General features: G+C 40.0%; 1 protein-coding gene across 7 annotated transcripts in view; it reads left to right on the forward strand.

Annotated features, from left to right (window-relative positions):
• Positions 1 to 2,164: 2,164 nt before the first annotated feature.
• Positions 2,165 to 27,954, forward strand: part of kcnab2a (potassium voltage-gated channel subfamily A regulatory beta subunit 2a) — a 287,858-nt gene continuing 262,068 nt past the window's right edge. For 5 of the 7 annotated variants that reach the window (XM_073032037.1, XM_073032049.1, XM_073032048.1 and 2 more), the window contains exon 1: positions 2,165 to 2,246. The gene's annotated coding sequence lies outside the window, so the exon portion shown is untranslated. The remainder of the gene's footprint in view (positions 2,247 to 27,954) is intronic. The other 2 variants (XM_073032041.1, XM_073032038.1) reach the window with 2 other exon arrangements.

Here is a 27,954-nt window from a genome sequence, read left to right on the forward strand (position 1 = left end):
AGGCCATGGCTGGAATACTGAATATTGTTTTGGTCCCCATGTTGAATAGTTGTACTGGAGGCAATGAACAGATTAGTTGGTCTGAATTCTTGGAAAAGTTAGTTATACTTTGAGAACTGATTGAGTAGAATTAGCTTGTATTCCCAAGAGTTTGGAAGAATGGGGAATAATCTGATTGACACAGAAGATTCATATGACTGCATATGAGGAGATTTCCTTATCGCAGGAATCTAAAATTTGGGACTTTTTAGCATAAGGGGTCAGCCATATAAATGCTTTTGGATTGCAGTATCTCAGAGTAGCTGGTGTTTAGGGCTGAGAGATTGCTAGACTGCAGGAGACCTCAGGTTTTAGGAACAATATAAGCCATAGTATTATAGTTGCACATACTCAAGACAGTGTGAGCTATATTTCAACAGGCTTGTAAGCTGAGGCAGGAATAGAGCTGGTCAAAGCCAGAGAAGTGAAACTAAGCAATTTTCTCAATGAGACAGGTATGTTTAAAAGTAAACAGGTTTAAAATATACATCATTCACATTGTGCTCACAATCTGGATAGGCTTAACACAGTTATTCATAAGAAGAGTGGAACCATTGGGAAGGGAATGAAATTTACTTTACAAAACTGTAAACATTGACTTTGGTCTTTGCAATAGAAGGCACAATGTTACCTAGTACACTATTTTATGTTGGGCAAACATCCTAACAACTTATAAGCAAGGAGTGGATGTGATGTTGATGTGCTGCACCACTGTATGCGTACAACATTACTGTTTTTGAATGATGCCACCAAAGTAAATGAGAAACATCTAATGGATTGAAGCTTTAGGTAACACTGCAAGAGTGGGAAAAGAATCCATTGCAACTGATTCTCTGGCTGTGAACAGAATCGGGTGAATACAGTCCCTCTGAATTGGAATAGTTGGAGGAGGGTTGTGTTGAAGGCTTCTTGATCAAGGAGCAGTGATCATTCAGTTTTGTTACACAACATGGAGAATTATTTGTAATCTTAATAAACACAATAACGTACATGACAAGTGCTGATTGATAGGAGTGATCCAAATACAGAATTCTGAGAAAGATTGTCATCAATTTGAAAAGCACCAGCAGAAATAAAAAATCTTTTGAAGGAGAAATAGGGTGGAGAGAAAATATCAGATTTGGATTTTTGAATGGAAGAATGAGAATTACTTTGAAATTATAAATTTGATAAAGAATTTTTAGATGTTTTTAAGAAAGGAATAATGTTGGACATTGAAATTGGTAACCTCTAGTCCTGTTTTTGCAGCATGTGTGTATAAAAATAGAAAGGACGCACAAATAAATAAAAGTTCTAGGGGGAAGTGATACCTATACAGAGTGAATATGTGGGCCCAGATATGTGGGAATGCCCTTGTGGGGTGGTTTGTTACAGTTTTGTATATTTAAAGTAATTGGAGCTGGGAATAGGCATAGTTAGGTAGCAATAGAAGGGGAAAATGCCAATGTAGGTGGTAGGTGAGACTTGAACACAAGTGTAAGAAATAGAGCTTTTAAATAAGACCTAATTGAAAGTAAAATCAAATTGAAGATGGATGTATGGCCTATGGGTGTTAACAAAAGAAAACATGTTGTATTAAACAAGATTTGTGAGTAGCATGCACAATAAACATTAGGGTTATAAACAATAACCCTAATGCTGACAATAGATATTTTAATTATATTTTATACACAGCGTTATAAAAAATTAATATTGCAATTTTTATGAACGATTTGAAGAGGGAATGAGTTGTTTTTATGAGAAGCCAGAAGATACCCGGTGGGCCGAACGGCTTTTTTCGCCCTGTACCACATGCCATTTTACGCTTTTTTAGGCAGCAGGCATGATGGGTTGATTACCTCTCGCTATCTGTAGTGATGCTGGGTCCATGCAGGTTTGAGGTGGCCCAAATCTACCGTTTCTGTCGCGGGATGCCATCGGTCCCTCAGCCGACCAGTGGCGGTGGCTTGAGGGGGGCAGGAACGGCCTCCCTTAATAGTGTTTGAAATGAAGCGCTGTTCGCGCACCCCCCTCCAGCGGCCCGCCTTGGTTGGCGATCAGAGATATCCAATCGGCAAACGCATCGCCTTGCCTTTCAGCGGAAATGATCCAATGGCTGCTGCTGGGAGGCGGGACTTCCTCGAATGGAAGCAGCACGTTAGGTTGTAGTGCGGGGTGTGCTGGTACCCGGCAGAGGCGGCAAAAACAAGAGAAGGAAGAGGAACGAGGTAAATGTCTGGAGGGAACGGCGCTAAATAACCTATTAAAACACAAAACACGGATGTAGCGAGCAGTAAGTAAGGGTTAAAACGCAGCTGGAGGTGACATAACCTGGACAAGATGAGCAGTAAACTTGCCTGGCTTTTTTTGTTGTAAACCTCAAATCTGAGAGGAAATCAATGCCAAATTAGAAATCGAAATACTTTCATTTAATGTTAAAAATTGGCAGCTGTGGGGAAAAAATATTTACAGCAGCAGAGCCAAGGTTTAGCGCTTCACAGGGCTGTGATGCACACGGACGAACGATGAGCCATTTTAAATCTGGCAGACGTGCAGGTTAATATTTTGGGGAAATTTTCTATTAAACATGAGTTACAATTAGGTAAAGCGTTTTTAAATTTAACTAAGATGGAGAGATAGTGACTTCCTCGGAAGTCCTTCCCCCGAGGCAGAGGTAAACCAGATTAGCCGTTTCTAAATTACTTTTATTTTGTAAAATGATTTTAAAGTTAAAAAAAAATCAATTTAAAACAGTCGATTTGTATGTTCTTACTCATTTTAAATGATACATAAAATACGGTTTCTACCAATGGAATTCAGCAAACATTTTGCCCAGAGGCCTGGCAATTAAGACAGATTTTAAATGAATATTTAATGACTATTAATTTATAATGATGAAATCCGTGTTATGTGTTCAGGCTGTTTTGTTTGTTAAACACTTGTTTTCCACTTTGAGAATCCAGAAATACATTTTGCAAGTCAAAAGCATCTAAGTTTACTCATCATTCCATATTCACCCCCCCCCCCCCCCCAGGATTTTGTAGATTGATAATTGCTACCTAAGCATTCTGCTTTCATCAGAGGTGGTTCATTTATATGCACATGCAAAGAGGATTGTAAGTTTATTTTTTGTTTGTGTTATAGAAGTATATAGATTGACTTCAGAGACTTTGGAGGGGTGAAACTTGGGGAAGCAATGAAATGTGATACAGGTTTTATGATCTCCGTGATCAGGCTCAGCATCACAGCCTAGGTTAACATAAGCAATCTTCAAGATAGTGTGCACTGTCATCCTTCCCAATGTGATGGATATTCTCAAGCATGCACCTAATGCTGTTCTGTGCAGTTTGCTTTCAATGTCCAGAATAATTTTGACTTATCCATTTGTTTCTGGTCCTCCAGCTCATTTTTTTTTTGGGTGGAGGGAATTGTTTGGCTGAATTGCCTTGTTTTTGCATAATTATTGAAATCAACTCAAAACCCCTGATTGCTTCCACTTAAGTTCCTGACCTATTTGCTGTCTTTCTCCTGCACTCAAAGAATGTAATGCTGAAGGGATTCTGTGCATCCACAAGTTTTTATGTCTGCTGCTTCCATTTTCTTTCTCCAAAGAACTAGAATCCTTTGTGTAATGATTCAACAGTAGTGTAACAAACCTGATATTGTGTTACTGGAGTCCTAATGCAGAGTTCAATCTGAATCATTGACAATTCCTTCACCATCCCTCACTCCCATCCCCACAGATGCCGCTCGACCTATCAAGTTCCTCTAGCAGATTGTTGGCCCAGATTCCAGAATCTGCAGCAACACACGCAAAATGCTGGAGGAACTCAGCAGGCCAGGCAGCGTCTATGAAAAAGAGTAACCAGCTGACTTTTTGGACTGAGACCCTTCATCTTGTACCTTCTATTTGTAAGAAAAGTGCATGGTCTATGATGATGGATGCTGCTTTTCTACGGCAGTGTTTCATGTAGATGACTTTTTGTTGGATTTTCCACTCAAAGGCATTGGTGTTCCCATACCATACCGTAATGCAGCCAGTCAGCACACTTTCCACCACACGTCTATAGAAACTTGCCATAGTTTTTGATGACAAGCCAAAAATCTGCTGACTCCTGAAGTAGAGCTGCTTTCTTTGCAATTATATTTACATGATGGGTTCAGGACAGGTCCTCTGAGATAGTGACACCCAAGAATTTAAAGTTACTGACCCTCTCCACCTCTGAACTTCCAGTGAGTAGTATTATAACTACTCCCTATTGCCTCGAGTATTTAGAATCAACCGCTTTGTTTCTGATTAATGTGTCTAGTGGAAGCTGAGGAGTGATAGTGTTATCCCTTCCCAGGGGAAAATTAGGGTTCCAGTTGAGTCCATGTGACAATCCAGTCATTTTCATTGCAGTTTTCTTGGTGCTGAATCTATTGATTTCAATTTCTCTGGTTTCCATGGTGGGGTTTCAGATCATGGAGGTTGTTCACTCAGCAGCTTAACAACTAGGCATTACCTTGTTTGTTTGATAGAGGGGTGTCCTTTTAGAACAGAGATGAAGAGGAATTTCTTTAGCCAGAGAGTGGTGAATCTGGAATTCTTTGCCAAAGGCAGCTGTGGAGGCCGAGTCTTTATGTATATTTAAGGCAGAGGATGATGGATTCTTGATTGGTCAGGGTACGAAGGGATATGGGGAGGGGGGTGGGAAAGCAGGAGATTGGGGCTGAGGAAAAATACATCAGCCATAATGAAACGGTAGAGCAGTCTCGATGGGCTAAATGGTCTAGTTCTGCTCCTGTATCTTATGGTCATTTGTTTTTCCCTGATTCTATAAAAACTTTGCTTTTCCAAATATTTTTTAGTTTCTTTTGAATAAAGCTAGATGAAGGACTAGTAGTATTAGGAGACTCTAGTCAGGGACACACATATAGCTGCAAATGATATTCCATGATGGTGTGTCACGTGTCAAAAACCTTGTGTGGAGGTTTGCTGGTACTGCTTGGGTGAGATTGAACTAGCATGGCAGGGGTTTGGGAACCAGAGGAATAGGTCAGCAAGTGAAGAGATTGAGGGGAAAGTGGAGGTTAGGTATGTAAGGCTGAAAGGAAGGACAGGCTGGACCATGTTAATGAGCTGGTGGGATGGAGAGCATAGAACTATGACATTGTAGCTATTACAGAGACATAATTGAGAGAAGGGCAAGACTAATAGGATTGGGATGTTTCAGATGTGATAGAGAGGGATGTGAAAGAGGAGGATCAGGGAAGATACAACAGCTGCACAGATGGGACATCCTGGAGAGATCATTAGGTGATGCAATATGACTAGAGCACATGAATACAAAAGGTGTAATCACTATGGTAGGGCTATACTATAAGCCTGCCAGCAGTCACCACTTGCTTGGGTGGAGTTAGTCCATGCATTCCACATCCACTACATTATCTTTCCCCATCTGTCAGTAGTGTGACAGGACACTCCCCAGTTGCCTGGATGGAGTTATTCCATGCACTCCACATCCACCACATTACCTTTTCCCATCTACAAGTCAGAAATGTGACAGACATTCCTCATATGCATGGGTGGACAATGATAAAGGATCTTGGCTTGAAACCGTGACTATATTCCTTTCCATGGATGCTTCCTAACCTGTTGAGTTCCTCCAGTATTTTGTTATAGTAGCCATTGAGAGTAAGAGGAAAAGATATGTTGGCAAATTATGGAAAAGTATCACAACAACGTGGTAGTTGAACTAGGTGACTTCCCTTTTCCTAATATTGACTGGGATTTCCTCAGTGCCAGAGGCTTAGATGGAACAGAATTTGTTAATTGCATCTGTGCAGTGTCATTCTCGACACAGCATGAAGATACTGCAACCAAAGAAGGGGTCATACTAGATCTTCTGTTGGGAAATGAAGCTGGCCAGATGATTGGAGTTTCAGTGTAAGAGTATTTTGGGAACAGTGATTATAACTAAGTATTTAAAGACAGTTACGGATTAGACTAAAACGAGCTTTGGGGGTGGGGATATGCTAAATTAGGGAAAGGCTAATTACAACTGTATCACGCAGGGGCTGTGTAGAGTACATTGGGAGCAGCTGTTTTTGAGTAAGTTCACATCTAACATATGGGAGTTGTTGATGAAGTCCAGCTGGCCACACTTGTCTGGATTAACCACTATCTGCCATTTCTCCACCCAAGTTTCCAACTGGTCTATATCTTGCTGAATCCTTTGACATTTTTCCTCACAATCCATATATTTCTAATGGAAGGATGGCAAGATTCAGGAATCTTGGATGATTGACAGTGTTGCAAATTTAGTCAGTAAGTAAAAGGAAGTACATGTGAGGTTTAGGAAGCAGAAATCAGACGAGGTCTTTGAGGAATAGCAGGGGAACTGGAGAGAATGTGAACAGGTAACCAAGAAGGTTAAAATAGGTCAGGAGACATCCTTGGTGAGAAAGGTTACAGAGTCCCAAAGCATTTTAGACAAAAGGCTAACTTGGGAGAAAGTAGGACCACTCAATGAAAAAGGAGGGAATTTCAAAGTCAGAGTAAATTTTATTATAAGGGTACATGTATGTCACTGCATGCAACACAGATTCACTTTTCTGTGGGTATGCTCAGCAAATCTATAGAGTAGTAACTATAAAAGAATGAAATATCCAACAGAGTGCAGAATACATCGAACTGCACATGCAAACGTAAATAAGTAGCAATAAATAACAAGAACATGAAACAGCAAGATAAAGAGTCTTTAAAGTGAGATCATTGGTGTGGAAACATCTGAATAAATGGGCGTGAGTGTAGTTATCCCCTTTTGCTCAGGAGCTTGATGGTTGTGGGGTAGTAACTGTTCTTGAACCTGGTGGTACGAGTCCTGAGGCTCTTGTACCTTCTACCTGATGGCAGCTTCGAGGAAAAAGGGTGTGACCTGGGTGGAGCCAAGGGAAGTAGTGGAGGTACTAAAAGAGTAATCTACATCATTATTCATCAAGAAGAACAACTTAGAAGATGGTGAGTTTAGGGAGGAATATTCTGATATTCTGTATCATTTTGATATCAAGGAGGAGGAGGAAAGGATGTTGGATTTCTTGAAGACAATTAAGCTGATAACTCCCCAGGGCCTGATGATACTTATCCCAAGTTATTGAGAGAGGCAAGAGAGAAATTTACCGGGGCCTTGATTAACCACCGATGAGGTCCCAGACCTTTGGAGAATTCAAAGTTCAAAATTATTATCGAAGTATGTACTGTATATGTTACCATATACTACCTTGAGATTCATTTTCTTGCTGGCATTTACAAGAAAAGGGAATACAATAGAATTTATGAAAATCTATACGTAAACAGACAAAGACTGACAAACGATCAACGTGCAAAAGAGGATAAACTGTGCAAATAAAAATATAATACTGAGGCTATGAGTTCTAAGGAGTCTTTGAAAGTGAGTCTGTAGGTTGTAGAATCAGTTCAGAATAGTGATGATTGAAATTATTCATGCTGGTTCAGGAGCCTGATGGTTGTAGAATAATAACTATTCCTGAACTTTGTGGTGTGGAACCCAAGGCATCTGAATCTCTTGCTTGAGGTTAGTAGCAAAATGAGGGCATGGTCTATGTAGCGACTACTTGAAAGCAAGGTAAGAGTCACTGAGTGGTACTGTATGACATTCTCCCAACTAACTGAATTCCAAGTCGAAAAGTGTGTTTATTCCATTATTACAAACCGAGAATAAAATCATTTGACTCCTCTGTAACATGTAAAACAAAGATGAGCGTAATTGGATTAAATTCAAAGATGGGTGCTCAAAGACTAGCGTAATTGGATTAAATTCAAACATTCAAGTGGTTAACAAAAAATAAGCACTCCCTACTCACCCCCTCTCTATGTCGATGTGCCCAATGGTGGGGAGGACTTTGTATGTGATAGTGTGGGCTGTATTGACAACTTACTGTAATCTTTTCTGTTCCTATGCATTGGTGTTTCCGTATGAGGCTGTGATCAATGTTCCCTCTAGTGTGTATAAAAATTTTATGCTGTGCAATTTTTTATGCAGTGATAACAACATGTGCTCACTGAATTTTTTAAGTGGAAGTAAAACTCTTTGGTCACTAATATGGCAGAAGAAGCATCACATGCTTTCAGCTGAACTATTCCACCAAACAAAGTTTTATACACAGTACAGCTCTTGGGTTTGAGTTTGAAGTACAGAATGTGACATTTGTTGGCAGATATATCTGTGTATTCATCCATAGATTCATCTGCATCCGAAACTGGAAAAGAAAATGTGATGGGAGTGTACGATAGTGAAATATATTTAACATGCCAACGAGGTTGAGAGTGGCAATCTTCAGTGCGCAGTTTAAATTCCTTCGTGTGCTTGTACCAAAAGACGCACGTAGGTGCACACCTGCTGTGATGCAACCAGTTAAGATGCTCTCCGCTGTGCACCTGTAGAAGTTTGTCAAAGTTTTTGGTGACATGCCGAATCTATGCAAACTTGTAAGAAAGTAGAGGCCCTGTCGTGACTTCCTTGTGATGACATATCAAAGTTCAAAGTAAATTTATTGTCAAAGTACATATATGCCACCATATATAGCCTTGCGATTCATTTTCTTGAGACCATACTCAATAAATCTATAGAATAATAACTAACAGAATCAATGAAAGACGGCCCAATTAGTGTTGTCAGTCAGAGTACAGAAGACAACAAACTGCACAAATCTAAAAGAAAAAAATAACAATAATAAATAAATAAGCAATAAACATTGAGAACATGAGATGAAATGTCCTTGAAAGTGAGTCCATAGGTTGTGGGAACATTTCAATGATGGGACAAGAGTCTGATGGTTGAGGGGTAATGATGGTTCCTGAACCTGGTGGTGTGAGTTTTGGGGCTCCTGTACCTTCCTCCTGATGGCAGCAGCAAGAAGAGACCTTGGCCTGGGTGGTGGGGGTCCCCGATGTTGGATGCTGTTTTCCTGCAACAACATTTTGTGCAGATGTGCTCAATGGAGGGGGGAGGGCTTTACCAGTGATGGACCAGGCCATATCCACTACTTTTTGTAGGATTTTCCATTCAAGAGCATTGGTGCTTCCAGACCAGGCCACGATGCAGCCAGTCAATGTCCTCTCCACTACACATCTATCGAAGTCTGTCAAAGTTTTAGATGTCATGCCAAATCTCTGCAAACTCCTCAGGGATTAGGGGCGCTTCTGTGCTTTCTTTGTAATTGCTCTTATGTGCTGGGCAAAGGACAGGTCCTCTGAAATAATAAGACCTAGGAATTTAAAATTGTTAACCCTCTCCACCTCTGATTCTCTGATGAGGACAAAGTTCATGGACCTCTGGTTTCCTCTTCCTGAAGTCTATAATCAGCACCTTGGTATTGCTGACACTGAATAAGAGGTTGTTGTTATCGCGCCATTCAGCCAGATTTCCCTCCTGTATGCTGATTTATCACCACCTTTGATTTGGCCAACAACAGTAGTGTCATCAACAAACCTGAATATTGTATCAGAGCTATGCTTAGCCACACAGTCATAAGTGTAAAGTGAGTAGAGCAGGGGACTCAGCACATAGCCTTGTGGTGCATCTGTGCTGATGTAGGTCTTGGAGGAGATGTTGCCAATCTGAACTGACTGGGGTCTGCAAGTGAGGAACTCCAGAATCTAATTGCACAAGGAGGCATTAAGGCCAAGGTCTTGGAGCTTATTGATTAGTTTTCAGGGGACGATAGTATCGAATTCTGAGCTGTAGTCAATAAGGAGCATCCTGATGTATGTATCTTTGCTGTCCAAATGTTCCTGGGTTGAGTGAAGAGCCAGTGAGATGGCAGCTGCTATGGACCTGTTGCTCCGGTAGGCAAATTGGAGGGGAACTAATTTGGCTCTTAGTCAGATTTGATTATGTTTCATCACCAACCTCAAAACACTTCATTACTGTGGATGTAGGTGCACCTGGGTGGTAGTCATTGAGGCAGGTTGTCAACCTGAAATTATTAACCTGTTCAGTTGAGGAAAAACACCAGAGACACGAAATTACCTCTGAAATGGTTTTTATTCAGAGAGGAGTTCGCAGCCCCACGCACTTCGGGCGTAAGGTGGCCAACTCCCAATTTGTCGGTTTACAAAGGTCATACTTATACCCAAAAGCAGGGTACTACATTCGCAAATATGGTTACCCATTCAAATTCATCAATTGATTGGCTATTGCATAGCTAAGCATGCGGAATACTCTGAAAAGCAAAGACGCAATGTTAATACTTGGAATTAGTACAGACGCACTCAAAACACTGGAAATAGGTATAGCTCAAAATACTTTGCCAAACACATTGTCTTGTGGTCACAGGTTCCCTTTTCCTTGTGGTCTCCACGTATGGCTTGGCACCTTATTTTAGCTACCTCTCCTTATACTTCCCCAATGACGTACCTCTCTCTGGTCCTGTCTACATATTTTGCTACCCTTACCCCTCGCCCACCCCTTCTACACGTACCCCTTACCCTCTTCACATTCTCAAGGTGACAATGCTCTTCTTGGGCACCGATATATCTGAAGCCTGCTTGAAGTAGGTGGATACCATACAGTGCCGAAGTGAGAGGTTAAAGATCTCAGTGAACACTCCAGCTGGGTGGTCAGCACAGGTCTTTAATACTTGGCCAGGTACCCCATCTGGTCCGGATGCTGTTTGTGAGTTCACCCTCCTGAAGGCTGCTGACAGATTGGCTTCAGGGTCTGAAATCGTAGGATCATGTAGGAGCTTAGGTCTTTGTAGGAGTTTGGTCTGGAATTGCCACTTTGTTCATGAGGTGGCTTTCCAGAGATGGTATCTGGACCTCTGGTAACTTTCTTGGTCACCAGACTTGAATGCCTCTGATCTGGCTCTCAGCAGATTGTGGATCTCATGGTTCTTCTAGGGTTTCTGTTTGGGGAAGACTCTGAATAACTTTGTGGGGACACACTTGTCTACAGCTGTTTTTTGAAAACAAAGACTGTTACAAGGTGAATTCATTCAGATCCCCAGATGAATCAATGAACACAGCCCAGTCCTATGACTCGAAGCAATCCTCTAGCTGCTCCTCTGCCTCTCTCAACAACCTCTTGGTTGACGTAATCTTTGGAGCTTTGCTCTTTAGCCTGATATCAGTGTGTCTGTCCCAGGATTTGTTAACACCAGGAATTTAAAGCTACTGACCCTTTCCACCTCTGTTTCCCCTAATGAGGACTGGCTCATGGACTGCCAACTTCTTCCTCTTGTAATCAATAATCCTTTCTTTGGTTTTGCTGATGTTGAATAAGAGGTTATTGTTGTAGCACCACTCAACCAGATTTTCAAACTCCCTTCCATATCACAATTTGTAACCATGTTTGGTGTCTTAAGTAAAGTTAAATATGGCATTGGAGCTGTACTTAGCCTCACAGCCATAGGTATAAAGTGAATAGAGAGGTGGACTAAAAATGCTGCCCTGTTGTGTTTCTATGTTGATGGTGAGTGTGGAGGAAATGTTGCTAATACATAGTAATTGGGTTCTGCCAATGAGGATATCAATGATCTAGTTGCATAGGGAGGTGCCAAAGCCAGGTCTTGGAGCTAATTGGCGTCTTCTCATTGTTATCATCAAGGAAGAAGTGCAGGAGCCTGAAGGCACATACTCAACAATTCAGGAATAGTTTCTTCTTCTCTGCCATCAGATTTCTGAATGGACACCAAACCCATGAACACTACCTCACTATTATTTTTCTCTGTTTTTGCACTATTTAATTAATTTAACATATATATCATGCACTTGGAGGCGCATGATAAAATAGGCCGTACTCAGCCTGGTTTCCTCAAGGAAAAATCTTGCCTGACAAATCTGTTGGAATTATTTGAAGAAATAACAATCAGGATTGACAAAGGAGAATCGAAAAAATAACAATCAGGAGGATTGGTTGATGTTGTGTACTTGGCTTTTCAGAAGGCCTTTGACAAGGTGCGACTCATGAGGTTGCTTAACAAGCTACGAGCCTGTGATACTACAGGAAAGATTATAGCATGGATCGAGCAGTGGCTTATTGGCAGGAGGCAAAGAATGGGGATAAAGAGAGGCTTTTCTAGTTGGCTGCTGGTGACTAGTGGTGTTCCAGAGGGTTTGTGTTGGGACTGATTCTTTTTCCATTATATGTCAATGATTTGGATGATGGAATTGATGGCTTTGTTCCAAAGTTTGCAAATGATATGCAGAGAGGTGGAGGGGCAGGTAGTTTTGTGGAACTAGGACACAGACAGGTTAGGAGACTGGGCAAAGAAATGGCAGATGGAATACAGCGCCAGGAAGTGTATGGTCATGCACTTTGGTAGAAGAAAGTAAAGGGTTGACTATTTTCTAAATGGAAAAAAAGATACAAAAAAACTGGGGTGTGAAGGGACTTGGGAGTTCTTGTGCATGATTCCCTAAAGTTTAATTTACAGGTTGAGTCTATGGTGAAGAACGCAAATACAATGTTAGTATTAATTTTTAGAGGACTGGAATATAAAAGCAAGGATGTAATATTGTGTCTTCATAAAGCACTGGTGAGGCCTCACTTGGAGTATTGTTAGAAGTTTTGGGTCTCTCATCTTAGAAAGGATGTGTTGAAACTGGAGAGGGTTCAAAGGAGGTTTACGAAAATAATTCCAGGATTGAATAGCTTGTCATATGAAGAGTGTTTGGTGGCTCTTGGCCTCTATTCACTGGAATTCAGAAGAATGAGGGGCAAGCTCATTGAAACCTATTGACTGGTGAAAGGGCTTGATAGAGTGGATGTGGAAAGGATGTTTCCTATGTTGGGAGAGTCTAAGACCAGAGAACTCAACCTTCAAATAGAGGTGCATCCTTATAGAGTAGAGGAGGCGGAATTACTTTAGCCAGAGAGTGGTGAATCTGTGGAATTCTTTGCCACCGGCAGCTGTGGAGGCCAATTCTTTATGTATATTTAAGGCAGAAGTTGAAAGATTCTTAATTGGTCAGGGCATGAAGATATACAGGGAGAAGGCAGGAGATTGGGGCTGAGAGGAAAATTGGATCAGCCATGATGAAATGGTGGAGCAGACTCGATGGGTCAAATGGCCTAATTCTGCTCTTATATCTTATGGTCTTAAGGTCTTATTTACTATAATTTACAGTTTTTATTAATCTATATTGAAATCTACTGCTGCATATGAACAAATTTCACAAAATATGCAAGTGTATTTAAAACTGATTCTGATGAGTTTCGATTGTAGTGTTGAATGCTGATCTATAGTCAATGAAGAGCATTCTGATGTATACATCTTCATTATCCAGGTGAGTGAAGGAGCCAATGAAATGTTGTATGTAATTGACTTATTGTGATGGTAGGCAAATTGGAGCAGACCCAGGTCGCTGCTCAGGCAGGAGTTGATATGCTTCTTGAACAACCTCTCAAAACACTTCATAATGATAGATGTAAGTGCTACTGGATGATGGTCATTGTTGTTCCTGTCTTTGAGAAGGACAGTAGAGACAAACCAGAAAATTATAGACCGGTGAGTCATACTTTAGTGGTAGAAAAATTATTAGAGAAGATTCGTTGAGGAAGGATCTATTTGTATCTAGAAAAGCATTTATGTGCAAAGTCAGCATAAATAATGTGGGGGGGAGGTCGTGTCTTGCAAACTTGCTTGAATCTTTTGAAGAAGTAATGAGGGTGATTGATGAGGGTAGGGCAGTGGATATTGTTTAGGTGGACTTTTGTAAAATTTTTGACAATGTACCTCATGATAGACTAATCCAAAAAATTAGGGTACATGGGAAACTTGGTAAATTGGATTGAATTCAAAATTGTCTTGGCCACAGAGGACAAACGGTAGTGGAAGTCTGTGATCAGTGCTTTTGCAAGGATCGGGGCTGGGACTTCTGTTGTTTGTCATATGGAAGTGCTCTGGGCGAAAATGCAGATGGGCTGGTTATTAAGTTTGCAAATGTCATGAAACTGGGTGGAATTGTGTTAGTGAGGAAGTTTGACAAAGGATTCAGTAGGGAAATGTCAAGTACTAGAGGCCATAGCTTTAAGACGAGGGGGGAAAATTTGAAGGAGATTTACATGACAGGTATTTTACACAGCGTGGCAGGTGCTTGGAACTCACTGCCAAAGAGATAATGGAAGTAGATATAGTAGCAACATTTGAAGCACTTTAGACAGACATGTGAACAGGTAGGGATTTGAGGGATTTAGATCAAGTGCAGGCAGATGTCAGTCTTAACTTGAGTCAAGGTGGACTGAAAGGTTGGTTCCTGTGCCATTCGGCTGTTCCAAATCTATTATTGGATCTATTTTCAACACTGATTTTCAGAGGCCAGTTTCACTATTTTTCATTATAAGATTTTGAATTGTAGATTTTTTTCCATCCAGTTCCTTTAACAGCTGGGCACTGCCTCATTCACTTGTTCTTATCACATAATTTTGCTTTTCCAATTACAGATCGACCTTCACTAATCCGGCACCATTGGAACCTGAGGAGTGCCCGATTAGTGAAAGTGCCGAATTACAGAAGGATCGCATTAAGCAATAGCGAACCACCTCATCATACCTTTAAAATATCATGTATATCAGTACAAGTTGGATTAATAATGAAACAAATATTAAATTAGTAGCAAGTGAAATTTTAATAAGGTAATATACTGTACAGGCACAGATAAAATAAAGGGTACAGGTAAATGTGCAGGAATTAACGTACAGAAAAGTTGAGCACTTCTGCTTTTAAAGTGAAACATTTAATATACCTTCAGGCAAAGTTACATGTCTGAAAGTGTGGGGTTGTCAGGATCATCAACATCTTCATCTTGAAAAATGAGTGAAGCATCAGGAACTGGTGCTGAAACTGGCACAATATTGTACATCTGCTCGGGGCTTAATTTTTCATTGGAGACTAACTTGGCGAACTCGTCAACAAACTCTGTTGCTGCTTCCTTGTCTGCTGAACGTTTTACACCACACACGGCACGAAACTGTAAGCCATGACGCTGCTTGAACCGATGAAGCCAGCCTTCACTATAGTCACACTCATAATCTAGTCCTAGTTCTTCATGATTTGCTTGTTCCTTCACCATATCTCCAGATAGTTCAACACCTTCACTTTCACGAAGATTAAACCACGTTATCAGCACTTTATCTAGTTCTGAACTTCTTCCATCTTTCATTGGTTTTCTTATGCACATCTATTTCTTTGAGCCACTATCAGCAAAAAATGTAGCAGTTTTTCTTTCTGTTTCTTTATATCGTACACTGTGGAAGAGCCGATGTTGTAACACTCACACAAGCTTTTCACCGATATACCACTGTCCAGTTTTTTTTCAAGAGTTCAACCTTATCTTTAATGGATAATGTGCGGTGTGTTTGCTTCACAGCACGAGGTGCATTTCCTTTACTCACTGGGGCCATAATTGCAGGAAAACAAGCAGGAATCACCTGTCTGTGCTTACAAGGGCACGCCAACACGTGAACAGATCTAGTACAACCAAAACAATGTGCAGCAGATTGGTACGGTGGCCCAGGAAATTTTAAATTACAGTTGTGCGGAAAATTTGAAATCAGTGCCGGATTATCGAAGGAACCGGATTACAGGTAGTTGGATTAGTGAAGGTTGACTATACTTACTTGCTTTTTGTTGAACAAAGCTGTTACTAGATCTGTTTGCAACATGAGTACATAGAGTGGCCACTGAAAACCAGTGTACCAAAACAGCTATTCTTTCTCTTTGCACTTTTTCAGTCATATAAGGAGGTTTTATTTAGTTTTAGTGATCATACTCAGTCTTGTCACTAAAATTAGATGGGGCAAACAGGCGTAGTGTCAGTGGTAAACTTATTATTTATCAGCTCATTGACTATTACTCTTTGCACCCCAGTGAATGAATGCAAGAAACAATCAGAGTAGGTCATTTGGCATACATGCCTTCTCTGCCATTCAGTAGAATAGTAAGTCATCTTTAACCTTGGCAGCACTTCCTGTACTAACCCTGTATGCCTTAAATCCTTTAAGTATTAAGAATTCTCTCATTTTTTATTTATCAGTCTGCTCTGTCTGCAGATATCCACTTTCTGAAATATGTTTTCTAGAACCTCATCTGTTTCTTGTCCATTTGTAGATAGTTCAATCATTTCTTAAGTTTGGAAACTGGAGTGAGTCACTTCATCAGCTCAGATTTATGAATTATTCCTTGGAAGTGCAGATCATGCTGTGCTCTCTATGTTAAACTTTCAAAAGTTACTGAATTTTGTTACTTAATTTAAATATTCTAGGTCAGTGAACTCTCAAGATTTAGTACTTTCTGAAGTTGGATCATTCGGGCCACTTCCACATTCTTGGTGTGGTGTTGCTTAGGAAGTGACTCAGTACTTTCTATTTGTAATGTGTCACTGCTTGACGTAATTAACATACAAAACAGTACACTTTTTGAAGTCATTCTATAACCAATATGACAAGCACTGAGCAAGTTATTTTGCGTTCAAACGTACAAAAAGTTTGCAAATCTGTTAAGAACCCAATACTACAGTGTAATGTAAATATCAACATTTAATCAGACTGCAGATGAAATTGAAGTAAGACTCCTTGGACAATCGTTCTGCTACTGCTTTATTTCATTGATTTTACAATATTTTTTGTTGGGGCGTAACATCAATTATTCCTCGTACTCGGCCTTTTTCCCAGGCCGGCAATAATTAATATGAGAGGACGTACTTTTGGTGATTGGAGGAAAGTTTTGGGGGATGTTAGAGGTTGATTTTTACAGAGTGGTAAATACATGGAGCACACTGCCAGGAATGGTGATAGAGGCAGAAATATCAAGGACATTTTGGAGACTTGAGTAGACACATGGAAGATAGTAAAATAGAGGGCTGGCTATATGGGAAGGAAGAATCAGATTGATCTTGGAGTAGGTTAAAAGGTTGGCACAATATCATGAGTCATAGGGCTTGTACTGTGTTGTACTGTTCTCTGTTCTTAAAAAAAAAAGACACTATAAACCACCATATGTAATTTATTAAAATGATGTAGTCTGTATGCCTTTAGCTTGCCTTTTAGCCATCCATTCAGAGAAATTTGCTCTGCCAGTTAAGAAAACAGATTGCAATTGTTTAAAACCATTTTCATAATTAGCCATTTATCTTCTGTAACTGAAAATATTTTGATTAGGAACTGATAAAGTTCAGGGATGAATGGACTTCCTTCCAAGATCCCTCTGTATGATAATGCTCTTAAAAGTCCAGCTATTTATAGATATACTTTAATGTTGCTTTTGGCCTCCCAAAATGAATCTCTTCAATATTGTCCAGATTAACATTGTAAATATCCCAAAGATTTCTGATGGCTAGATTGATGTCCCAGTGGCTCCAGTGACTACAGACCGGTGGCATTGACCTCCCACATCATGAAGACCCTGGAGATACTTGTTCTAGAGCAGCTCTGGCCTATGGTTAGGCCACACTTAGACCCCCTCCAGTTCACCTATCAGCCCTGACTAGGAGTTGAGGATGCCATCGTCTACTTGCTGAACCGTGTCTACGCCCACCTGGTCAAGCCGGCGAGCACGGTGAGGGTCAAGTTTTTTGACTTCTCCAGTGAGTTCAACACCATCTGCTCTGCTCTGCTGGGTGAGAAGCTGACAGTGATGCAGGTGGATGCTTCCCTGGTGTCATGGATTATTGATTACCTGACTGGCAGACCACAGTACGTGCGCTTGCAACACTGTGTGTCAGACAGAGTGGTCAGCAGCACTGGGGCTCCACAGGGGACTGTCCTGTCTCCCTTTCTCTTCACCATCTACACCTCAGACTTCAGCTACAACACAGAGTCTTGCCATCTTCAGAAGTTTTCTGATGACTCTGCCAAAGTTGGATGCATCAGCAAGGGAGATGAGGCTAAGTACAGGGCTACGGTGGGAAACTTTGTCACATGGTGCGAGCAGAATCATCTGCAGCTTAATGTGAAAAAGACTAAGGAGATGGTGGTGGACCTGAGGAGGGCTAAGGCACCGGTGACCCCCTGTTTCCATCCAAGGGGTCAGTGTGGACATAGTGGAGGATTACAAATACCTGGGGATACGAATGGACAATAAATTGGACTGGTCAAAGAACACCGAGGCTGTCTACAAAAAGGGTCAGAGCCGTCTCTATTTCCTGAGGAGACTGAGGTCCTTTAACATCTGCCAGACGATGCTGAGGATGTTCTATGAGGCTGTGGCGGCCAGTGCTATCATGTTTGCTGTTGTGGGCTGGGGTAGCAGGCTGAGGGTAGCAGACATCAACAGAATCAACAAACTCATTCGTGAGGCCAGTGATGTTGTGGGGGTGGAACTGGACTCTCTGACGGTGGTGTCTGAAAAGAGGATGCTATCCAAATTGCATGCCATCTTGGACAATGACTCCCATCCATTCCATAATGTACTGGTTAGGCACAGGAGTACATTCAGCCAGAGACTCATTCCACCGAGATGTAACACTGAGCATCATAGGAAGTCATTCTTACCTGTGGCCATCAAACTTTACAACTCCTCCCTCAGAGTGTCAGATACCCTGAGCCAATAGGCTGGTCCTGGACTTATTTCCACTTGGCATGATTAACTTACTATTATTTAATTATTTATGGTTTTATATTGCTATATTTCTTCACTATTCTTGGTTGGTGCGGCTGTAACAAAACCCAATTTCCCTCGGGATCAATAAAGTATGTCTGTCTGTCTGAAACTGTGTAGAACAGGGAGGGGTTCTTAACTGGGATCCATGGACCCCTTGTTTCCGGGGGGGGGGGGGGTGGTCTATGAATTTGGATGGGAAAAAAAGTTACATTTTTATTTTCACTAATCTTTAACTGAAATTTAGTATTTCCTCTAATTATGAATGTGGGCAACAAACCACAGTGGCATTAGCAGGGCCTATGACATGTCACCAATTGAAATCACAGATATTTTCATATCACATTAAGTTGTTACAAATATTTTGGAATTACAGTAGTTATTAGACCCACTGCTAGATTAATCGTGATTGCAGTCTTCATGTCTGCAGACACTCATGTGACATAGCTGGCCTACCCTGCTATTGGTCAGCTCTGCGCCTGGTGTTCGTTCAGCCACCAAACAGTGAAGTGGCATGTTTCACATTTGTGACCCAGACATCTTCGTTGCTCTCCATTATTCCCATTTACAATTGCTTGTTGATCAATGTGTAGAAGGAGGTGAATTGCTTTTTTTTGTTTAAGTTTTGAAAAACTGGACAGCTCAAATGAGAATTCTTAACTCTCTGTTAGGCCGATGTATTTTATTTCATATATTTAATTATTTCATATATTTAAATACAAACCCCATTTCCAGAAAAGTTGGAATATTTTCCAAAATGCAATAAAAACAAAAATCTGTGATATGTTAATTCATGTGAACCTTTATTTAACTGACAAAAATACAAAGAAAATATTTTCAATAGTTTTACTGACCAACTTAATTGTATTTTGTAAATATACAAAAATCTAGAATTTGATGGCTGCAACACACTCAACAAAAGTTGGGACAGAGGCATGTTTACCATTGTGTTACATCACCTTTCCTTTTAATAACACTTTTTAATCGTTTTGGAACTGAGGATACAAATTGTAGTAGACTTGCAATTGGAAATTTTGTCCATTCTTGCTTGATATAAGACTTCAGCTGCTCAACAGTCCGTGGTCTCCGTTGTCTGATTCTCCTCTTTATGATGCGCCATACATTTTCAATAGGAGATATATCTGGACTGGCAGCAGGCCAGTCAAGCACACGCACTCTGTGTCTACAAAGGCACGCTGTTGTAGCCTGTGCAGAATGTGGTCTGGCATTGTCCTGCTGAAATAAGCATGGACGTCCTGGGAAGCGACGTCACCTTGATGGCAACATATGTCTCTCTGCAATCCTAATATATGCCTCAGAGTCAATGGTACCTTCACATACATGCAACTCACCCATGCCGTGGGCACTGATGCACCCCCATACCATCACAGATGCTGGCTTTTGCACCTTTTGCTGATAACAATCAGGATGGTCGTTTTCATCTTTGGCACGGAGAACTCGACGCCCATTTTTTCTGAAAACTAGCTGAAATGTGGACTCATCTGACCACAGCACACGGTTCCACAGTCTTTCGGTCCATCTGAGATGAGCTCGGGCCCAGAGAACTCGCCGATGTTTCTGCATAGAGTTGATGTATGGCTTTCTCCTTGCGTAATACAGTTTCAAGTTGCATTTCTGGATGCAGCGATGGAGTGTGTTAAGTGACAATGGTTTTCCGAAGTACTCCCGAGCCCAGGTGGCTATAATTGTCACAGTAGCATGACGGTTTCTTAGGCAATGGTGCATGAGGGCTCGAAGCTCACACGCATTCAACAGTGGTTTCCGACCTTGCCCTTTATGCACTGAGAAGTCTCTGAATTCTCTGAATCTTTTCACAATATTATGTACTCTAGATGTTGAAAGACCTAAATTCTCTGCAATCTTGCATTGAGAAATATTCCTTTTGAACTGACTAACAATTCTCTCATGAATTTTGGCACAAAGGGGTGAGCCACAACCCATCCTTGCTTGCAAAGACTGAGCCTTTGATGGACGCTACTTTTATACCCAGTCATGATACCTCACCTGCTACCAATTAGCCTGCTTAATGTGGAGTCTTCCAAACCGGTGTTACTTGAATATTCTGCGCACTCTTCAATCTTATTTTAACTCTGTCCTAACTTTTGTTGAGTGTGTTGCAGCCATCAAATTCTAAGTTTGTGTATATTTACAAAATACAGTTAAGTTGGTCAGTAAAACTATTGAAAATTTTTTCTTTTGTCAGTTAAATAAAGGTTCACGTGAATTAACATATCACAGATTTTTGTTTTTATTGTATTTTGGAAAATATCCCAACTTTTCTGGAAATGGGGTTTGTACATTGTTTTGAGAAGGGGTCCATAGGCTTCTCCGGACTGACAGAGGGGTCCATGGCATAAAAAAGGTTGAGAACCCCTGGTGGAGAAGAATCAGAATCAGGTTTATTATCATCATTATGTGTTGTGAAATTTGTTAACTTAGCCACAGCAGTTCAATGCAATACAAGATAATATAGAAAGAGAAAAAAAACAGTATAAATAAGTAAACCAATTACAGTAAGTATATTTTTGTATATTGAATATATTAAAAATTGTGCAAAACCAAATAATATGTATATTTAAAAAACAATGAGGTAGTGTTTGTGGATTCAATGTCCATTTAAAAATCGGATGGAAGAGGGGAAGAAGCTGTTCCTGAATCACTGAATGTGTTCCTTCAGGCTTCTGTACCTCCTTCCTGAAGGTAGCAATGAGAAGAGGAAATGTCCTGAGTGATGGACATCCTTAATAATGGACATTGCCTTTCTGAGGCACTGCTCTTTGAAGAAGTTTTGGGTACTATGGAGGCTAGTACCCAAGATAGAGCCAACTACTTTTACGACTTTGTATAGCTTTCTGTTCTGTGCAGTAACCCCTCCCCGTATCAGACAGTGATGCAGCCTGTCAGAATACTTTCCACAGTAAATCTGTAGAAGTTTTTGAGTGTTTTAGTTGACAAACCAAATCTCTTCAAGCTCCTAATGAAATATAGCCGTTGTCATGATTATTATTAAAGGGGACAATATTTTGGAAACAATAGTCTAACTAAAGGTAGACAAATCTTTTTGGGCTGCATTTAAGAGTTTTCAATGAGGCTGCATAGAGAATGGAAACATTGGTTAAAGCTTTTCAAAACTCAAAGTATTGATACAATAGCATGTTCACGGCATTTAAACTGCCTGCATCTTCCATCAAAATGTGGCCTGACATCAATTCTGCATCAGTACATCTGTTGCTTAGAAGTTCATCCATATCTATGCACTATCTGTGGGGTCTTTTCTTTTCCTGTTTACTTTTTTTTCATCATTTGCTCTAAATCCAAAACACTTTTGCCTTTTCTTAACTACCCATTCAGCTACTCTTCCCAGATGCTTAGTTTAAAAATTCAGTGAGTTGTTTCAAATCTCTTCTTGGTTTCTATTTTTATCATCTCCTCCAGCTATCCCAGCCTACATATTCTGAAATATATAAAATTCTCCATTTTGGCACTTCAGGTTTCAGTTGTTCTGCCATAGTGGCCAAGCTGTCAGCTACCTTGGCTCTAAACCCCAGAATTCTATTCTGAAAGCTATCTATCTGTGCCTTTTCAGTAAATTAATTGCACTCTTTAAATTATATTAATAATTAAGTTTCTTTATATTACCATTGTAATTATACTTTTATTTAGGTGCCATTGGTGGTTTGCTATGTCGAAGGCACTTTAATAGTTTAATCACTGAAATACTGAACAAGTTCTGGTGAAAAACTCCACCTAGTCATTAATGGCTATAATTTAAAAATACACTTGATCTGCACACAAATTCTGTGCTAAACTCCACTCCAATAAATAATTATAAAAGTTTCCTTTAATGTTGAATGTTAATGTATATAATTTAAGCTCTACAGTCCAGAGAGTCAACATATAGCATGAAGGAACTAGATTAAAACTTTTATAAATTGTAGGGTTTTTTTAATGTCAAGTCTTTATTTTCTCTTTTTCTCTTTTTTTAAAACTACTTGGGTATAAACTTCCCCTTATTTCTCATTCACTCTCAAGCCTCTTTCTGTTCAATCTTTCTCAATTAGTTAAAGTGTTGATGCATTGTCCAATTAATCATTATTTTCCCAGAATTCCCTGTTGTCTTTGACGCACCATGGTCAGTTCACAATTCTAGCAAACTTTGTGGGCATGTATATTATAGCCTGAAAGGTGTAAATAAAGCCCTTCTACTCAGTGGACATAGACAACTTTTCCATTGATTCCAAAGTGAGTTTAAAATTTGAGATTAGTATTTTATATAGTTAATGGAATGGTGTATTAGGGACTGAAAAGCTGAATTAAGGTACAGATCCACCTTAATCTTACTGTCTGGCATTTGTCCACGAATGGTTTGTGACAAAGATGACATACTTTTTGAAGCTGGGGTAGAATAAGTAAGAAACCATTGAATGGACCACATGAAAGTAATGATCTTCTACCTAATTAATTAAGCAAAGTCATATCTCTTTCTTCCTCACCATCGCCCCACAACTTGAGCTCCTGTCTGCCCACTCCTCAAATTCTTTTGCATTCTCTTTGATATGAATGTCCCTAAGTGTTTCTGCAAGCTAAGCTCACTGACAGATTGGTGTGGCCTTTGTTCTGAAATAGCTGTGACTTGGGATAGACATTAGAACATTTGTAGATTTACTGCATTCTTGCAGAAAACTTGTAGGAAGTAAGCAAGTTAGTTGCCAGAGAAATTGGTAGAGGTAATTACAATGTTTAAAAGATATTTGGACTGGTACATGTATAGGAAAGGTTTATAGGGATGTGTGGCCTAACACAGTTAAGTGGGACTGGTTTAGGAAGGCACCTTGCGGCAACATGGACACGTTGGACTAAAGGATCTGTTTCCATGTTGTGTAACTCTGTGACTGTAATCAGAATCAGATTTAATATCACCAGCATATGTTGTAAAATTTGTTATCTTTACATATATATATATATAAAATTAAATAAGTAGTGCAAAAAAAATAGAAATATAAAGAAGTGAGGTAATGTCCATGCAGAAATCAGATGGCAGAGGGGAAGAAGCTGTTCCTGAATAGTTGAGTGTGTGCCTTCAAGCTTCTGTACCTCCTTCCTGATGGTAGCAGTAAGAAGAGGGCATGTCCTGGGTGATGGGGGTCCTTAACGATGGATGTCGCGTTTTTGAGACATTGCTCCTTGAAGATGTCCTGGATACTATAGAGAATACAGTTATCTGTAAGATGTAGGAGAAAAGACTGGGAAAAGTATTGAGGCCTTGATTCCAGTCTGCAATTTAGTTTAGTCTGCTTCGTACATGTTGTTTAAAATCATGTCTTGCATGCTATGATGTAGTAGAAGTAAGATGAAACATTGAGGGGAACCAAATTTGAGGATGTTTAACAGTCTGTCTTGATGAAGTCAAGACCTCAGGTAGGTTACATAACACAGCCAGTGCTGTTATCTGCATTTTTCTTGGAGTTTGCTTGTGGTGATGATGATGAAGTCCTTGGAACCTCTGGAATAGACAGAATACACAGTGTGATTTGCGAATCTTCTTAACCGCTGTGAAGAAGCAGTGGAGCAGCACCTTTGGTGGATGACAGCGGGGAGACTCCTCTAGTTCCAGCAATCAGACTTGTTTCTCCTTTTACTGAAGGTCATAATTAGGCATTTTTAAGGTCCTTAGTTTGTCCTGTTTTCTATCTGGGGTTTTTCTACACCAAGTTTACAACTTCAGCAGGGATATCATATGTTGCAGGAGGCTTGTTTCTCCCCACACGCACACCCTCCTCAGCTTCCAGATGGTTTGATGTGGTGGCGGGAGTGGAGTAGTTTGCTGAGGGATGGACTCATGGGCACCCACATCAAAGGATAAGGTATGGTTGGCAAATTCTTTAAATGCTCCTCCAAAATATGTCCTAATGATCTCTGTTCTTGATTCATAATGGGGTGAACCCTTGACTGCAGGTCGTCTTGAAACTAGTGAAGAGTCTATGCACGTTGTGGTTATCAGCATGTTGTTGGATTTTCTGCATAAATTATTGTCAATTTATTTTGTTGAAGAGCATATAGGAATAGGTCCCCAGTGTTCTTTCCACCTGACATCTGTTTTTCAGGTCGCAGGTTTTTTGCTTAATCCATGTTTTATTTTGAAATATTTCTAATTTGAGGTGTATGATGGACATAATACTGGCTGCATGTTACTAAATCCAATTAAATATTGCTTTATTATGATGCAAAGTTAAATGGATTTCAGTTAATGTGCATTTACAGATTTTTCTATGTAGTGAGTACTGGTAAACAAGGATTTTTGAGGAAGCGTTATGCCCAATGTCATTGTATCATCAGGGAATAGCATTTGGACCAAAATGAGTGTGTAGGACTTTTGTGTTACCTTTCAAAATGATTTTGCTATCAATCTTGTGTGTCTGTGTTGTCTCTAATCACATTTTGGACACTTTTTTTTAGTTCAAGTGAGCCAAGTTTGAAAGCCAATTTGTTTTTTAATTATCTCATTCTTACGAACTACATGTTTACATAATCGTCTCCAAATCTAACATGTTTAGACATTCCTTTTTAATAGAGTAAAAGTACCTATAAAGTAGCTGTAGAAAGTTTAGGGCTTTATCCAGAGTTTAAAGCTTTCCATATTATTCGGTGGTGAAAAATATGTTCATTGGGATCACCCAATGCCTATACCAGTGCATGTTTCATTTGTTGTGATTGTGCATTCCCTTAATTGTGAATCTGGTTGTTTTTCTCCATTTGGATCAGAAGGCACATGAGATCATTTGCCTGCTCTGCTCCCCAGATAATGACAGCTAACTCAATAACAGACAGATTGAATTTGGCATCATCTCCATAAGCCTCAGCTGTTTATTATCTTCCCAGTCAGAAAGAAATAGGTGTAGGAACAGGCCCTTTGGGCCTTTTCCACTATTAATCATGGTCATGGTAGCTCGCTTTTCTCAGCATCATCTTGCACTATTCTCAAATCTCTCAACTTCCTCGATATCCCAAAATGTATTGACCTCTGGTTTGAATGAACCAGACATCTGAACTTAGCCCTTAAGGTAGAGTAGTCCAATGATTTATCATGCTATTGAGTGAGAAATACATCCTCCTCCCAGTTCTAAATGGTCTACCCTTATTTCTGAGACTGATCCTAGGATCCTCAGCCACAGGAAATACCCTTCCTGCATCCATGCATCCAAGCCCTGTAAGAATTCTGTGTGCTTCAATATTATTAGTCTGGTCTACTCAATCTCTTCTATAGCTAACCCACCATTTCTGGAAGCTCTGTAGTCATATTTCTTTATGCAAGCACATCTTGTGGATGAAGGTACCAGAACTGCAGACAGTACTGTAGGTGTGGTCTCATTGGGTGCTATTAGATTGCAGTAAGACTTCCTCGCTTATGTGTTCGAATCTCAGAAGGATGGATTTTGCTGTAACATGTTGCATCAATTAACATGTTTTGCCCATTCTGTCAGCTTTCCCATATCCGTGTGAAGCCTCTATATTTTCCTCTGTATTCATAAATTGCACATTGTTCAGTTTCATCAGCAAACTGGACATATGACATTTGGTTCCCTCAGCCAAGTTAATGATAATCAACTCTATGATTCTCTATAATTGGGCTCTCTAAGAGAAGAGGCATATGAATGGACATTTTGTGAATGAATTTAGCTCTGCATGGTGCAGACTGAGTTACTGAAACAACATATTTAACTCACATCATGCCTTATGATCACTCCACCTTCAGTATGGCTGGCATAACTGAAGCTGAGGGGCTGGAAGGTAATGTTTGTGGACATCCTTAGTTTGCTGAGTTATGGAGATTTGTCAGTTCAATTCATCCTATTGATTTTATCTATAGACCATATTGTCAAATAGAAACCATGTATTAATGTGCCACCTGTTCTTAAACATTTTCAGCTTAGCTTAAACAGTATATCTTTTTTTTAGGTTTGGGAAGTCAAGATCTACCGTGCATAGATCTAATGTGAGATGGGAGATATCTAATAGCGATCTGAAGGACGACTTTTCTTTTTATATGAAAGGCAGTATGTAGCTGCCAGAGGAAGTGACTGAGGCAGGTACTTGAGCATTTAAAAGGCTTATTTATAGGTACACATTTAGGGCAGGTTCAGAGGGTTGTAGGACAAACATGGGCAAATGGCACGAGCTGAGATGCTTATCTTGGTTGGCGTTGGGCTGAAGAGCCTGTTTCCATATTGAATAACTCTGAGATCCAGGAATGGGTGGTTTTCTATTATAAGTGAGGTTTAGTGTAATTGGGAGAGAAAAGGCATCTTGTAATTTTGGAATTTTATATGTGTGTGTTTATGTGTGTACGTATATAAATTTGAATTCATATTCTTCCAGTGTTAATTGTGACTAATTAATATAACTAGTCATAGATGTGTTGCAATAACAGAACATTTTCAGTTTCCTAGGGGAAATTACAGCTTTGATAGTGGTGCCAAAATGGCACTTTCTGAAGTTCAGAACCAATAGCTGCTGCGCTGAGGGAAATATATTTAAAATTAAATGTCTTATGTTCTTGTTTTACTAACATATCAGTTATAAAACTTGATCAGTTATATCTTGATTGCAGAATAATTCTCAATGCATGTTGAGCTATGCACAATGTTTGCCTGAGGTTTTAGCTGCTGTGTTATTAATATGATCCAGTAATTGATCTGGAAGCTGAAATTGACAAGAAAGACATGGTAATGTTTTGTTTTGTTTTGTAAGCAGAATATTTCGTAACTGCTCCATTCGGATTTTTTTTTTAAACTTTGGATGCTATTGGTGTGAACAGAGGAAATACTTCTCCATTAGGAATTCCTGTCAGAATTCCCAATTTAACTGTATGCCTCAAACTATTCTCTGAAAACTGCTGAATCAATACTACTACTTGCTCTTGACTGCAGAATGGCAACACTGCTCATTAAGGACAAACCACGATGTTGTCATTGTATCTGCTGAAAACGATGGTGCTGTTGTGGTTTGTTTAACTGACTCTACATTTCAAAAGCCAATTTTCAGCTCTCATATGAACTATAGCCCACCATCAAACATCAGGTCATTGTCTCCCACTCAGTTGCTGATCTCACTTTCCTTGTGAGGGCTTTGCTTTGTATCCTTGGGTCTCACAGTTGTCTAACCACATGCACTCAGTGCCCACTTTTAGGTACAGGAGTAAAACCCAGTATGATCTTCTGCTGCTGTAGCCCACCCACTTCAAGGATCGATGGGCTGTGCATTCAGAGATGCTCCTCTTCACACCGCTGTTGTAATGGGTGGTTACTTGAGTTA

Source organism: Hemitrygon akajei, chromosome 29 (genome assembly GCF_048418815.1).
Source record: "Hemitrygon akajei chromosome 29, sHemAka1.3, whole genome shotgun sequence".
In the NCBI taxonomy this organism is placed as follows: domain Eukaryota; kingdom Metazoa; phylum Chordata; class Chondrichthyes; order Myliobatiformes; family Dasyatidae; genus Hemitrygon; species Hemitrygon akajei.